The sequence below is a fragment of the Eriocheir sinensis genome, unplaced genomic scaffold (genome assembly GCF_024679095.1).
Source record: "Eriocheir sinensis breed Jianghai 21 unplaced genomic scaffold, ASM2467909v1 Scaffold1099, whole genome shotgun sequence".
Classification (NCBI taxonomy): domain Eukaryota; kingdom Metazoa; phylum Arthropoda; class Malacostraca; order Decapoda; family Varunidae; genus Eriocheir; species Eriocheir sinensis.
In genome coordinates, this window is record NW_026110406.1 from 72,990 (window position 1) to 76,153 (window position 3,164).

Sequence of the window (3,164 nt, forward strand, 5' to 3'; positions counted from 1 at the left end):
TTATTTTGTATCCATTGTTTCTTGTTACACTTGGTTGAGAGACTAAAATAATCATGAACATTAACGATGTCGAATCGCTTGAACATTTTAAATACTTAGACAAGGTCACCTCTTAGCCTGCCTTTGATAAGCTGAATAAATTCAATTAACATAACATCATAAGAACGTAGGAGTCTGCAAGAGGCCGGTAGGCCTGTAAAAGGCAGCTCCTTTGAACCTAGGCTTCCGTGTATCTAACCCCACCTAATATCGCTGTCCATGAATTTATCTAATCTATTTTTGAATGTGACAATTGTATTGGCACTCACCACATGACTGCTAAGCCTATTCCACTCATCCACCACCCTGTTAGTAAACCAATTTTTGCCAATGTCCCTGTTGAATCTGAATTTATCCAGTTTAAACCCGTTACTTCGTGTCCTACCCGGTTCTCTTACCAACAAAACCTTATGAATATCCCCCTTGTTAAAGCCCTTCATCCATTTATAAACCTCGAGCATGTCTCCACGCACCCTTCGCCTTTCTAGAGAATGCAAGTTTAACTGTTTGAGTCTTTCCTCGTATGGCGCCACTATAAACACTTGCCTGCGCCATGACGGGCTGGGGCCGAGTACCATCCAGGCCCCTCAAGCAAGCCTACCGGCGCAATAGGCAGATACGTAAAAAAAAAAATAATAATAATAATGGCGAGTTTCTTAACCCCTGAATCATCTTAGTCCTCCTCCTCTGCACCGATTCTAACATTTTGATATCCACTCTATAGTAAGGTGATCCTTCGAGCTTATTACTCCAAGATCTTTTTATTTGCTAGCTTCAGAAAGTCGCACTCCGTTAATTTGATAATGAATACGATCGTTGTTGATTCCGATATGCATAACCTTGCACTTTTCAATATTGAAATTCATTTGCTATGTTCGTAGTAGTAGTAGTAGTAGTAGTAGTAGTAGTAGTAATAGTAGTAGTAGTAGTAGTAGGAGGAGGAGGAGGAAATTGGTATTAAAGAATAACATGGAGATAACCATAAGTTGACAACACACTGAGTGAAATGGAGGAGAGATCGAGCTGTTTTGGGTGGATATTGTAGTAGGAGGAGGAAGAAAAAGAAGAGGATGCAGACTGGTTCAAAGTGGTGGCAGGTAAAGAAAGGTAGTTTTGTATTAGAAAAGAAAATTTAGAAAAAGAAACAAAAGAGGATGAAGTGAAGAGGAGACAGATAAGAGAAAGGTGGGCAGTGGATATCCCTAGAGGAGGAGAAAGGAGGGAGAAAGGAGGAGGAGGCAGGTGGATGACTGGCACCTGTGGAGGATGCTGGGAGAGAAGAAAAATAAAAGGTAAATAGAAAGATAGCAAGTGGAGGCCAGTGGAGATAGGTAAAGAAAGTAAGATAAGGTAAAGTAAGGTAAGGTAAGGAGAGGTAAGGTAAGGTGAGGTAGGGTAAGGTAAGGCAAGGCAAGAGAAAGATCAGTAGTGGAGATTGTGAGAGGGAGGATACAAGACCGCTGTTGAAGTGGAGGTATTCAGGGCACGGGAGATAAGTGGAGGCCAGCAAGGAGACTAAACCCGCTAACAGTGTGGAGAACAAACGTGGAGATGAAGGCAGCGTGGGGAGGCGGCTTAACCTGATGGACCTTCCCGGGAGCCTACCAGACGGATGGGGTAACAGGAAGGGAAGGGGAAGGAGGGGAGGGGAGGGCGAAATGGCAGCTACTAGGATGTAACTTGTAAGTACTTAGGGGGCAGCGTTACCACCTAATGAGGTTAAGATAAGGGGTCTGATCGCCTACATATCAGGGTATTAGAAACGACCCACGAGCACGTTATAAGGGGAGAAGGAGGAGGAGGAGGAGGAGGAGGAGGAGGAGGAGGCTATTGCTAGATTAAGAGATGGGAGATGTGAGAGGAGAGAAAAGGCCCCAAAAAGATAAAATAGAGAGAGGACTGAAAACGTAAAAGACGTTATGTAATAATCAGTGTAGAAAACAAGAGGTTTAAGGAGATATATGAGTTGTCGGAGGAGGAGGGGAAAGGGTGGAAGTAAGATCAGGAGGAAAATGAATAAAAATGAATTCAAGAAGAAAAGCAAAGGAGAAAAATGAAGAAAGACGAAACAGGTAAAAAAAAAATATGAAAAAAGATAAAGACAACGAAATGAGAGGAAGTTGAAAATGAGAAGACTAAAAAAAACAAGAACCGAAAAAGAAGAACCAATGGAAAAAAAATGAAATAAAAAATCAAGAAAACAAACAAAACGTAGAAAAGAAACAAAGAAAACCATGACCTGAAAACGAAAGAACCGAAGGAAAAGACAAGAAAAGACGAAAAGAAACAGAACACGAAGACCAGAGGTAAGGCAAGTCGAGGTCACAATTTGAGACGAAGAAGTAGTGGGCAAAACCTTTCCCTCAAGAGCATTACGTCTGTCTGTCAATCCCCGCCACGCCCCTGACCAGCGCCGAGGGGAAGCAGCACAACAGCCTGGCTCTCCACGCCCTTGTCACGCCCACACACACACACACTTAACTTTCTTCTTCATCCCTTCTTTATTCCCTCGTATTCTTGTTCTTATCCTTCCCTTGCCTTACTAACTCATTCCTCCTTCATTTCCTCCTGTTCTTTTCCTCATCTTGTCGGTCCCTTATTTTCCTCATCCTATTTTCCTTAAAACCCATCCATGGTCTTCCTTTTATTTTCTTCCTTTCATCTATAGGTCTGGATTAGACTGAGCCGAAGAAAGGAAAAAGCGAGAGAAAGGGAAGGAAGTAAGGAAGGAGGGAAGGAAGGAAGGAATTAAGGAAAGAATGAAGGGTAGAATTACGTTTTTAGTGGACATCATAATAAAAAGTGAAACATGAGTGAAGTGAATGAAAGGAGCGGCTGAAGAAAGCAAGAATGAAAGAAGGCAGTGATGGGGGGAAAGGTTGAATGGAGAGATGGATTGAAAGGAAGGACGAAAGTAGAAAGTGAATGAAGGAGGAGAAAGTTGGGATGCAAAGGACAGATAATCTGAGAGGAGGAACGAAAGAAGGAAGTGAAAGTTGGAAAGTTTAGTCGGCGCAACATCTGTGGTCATATGCCGGAGAGAGACAGAAGGGGAATGAATTATAGGAGAAGGGAACAGACCCCAGGAGACGGGACACAACCCCCGATTAATACCTGGTACCCAT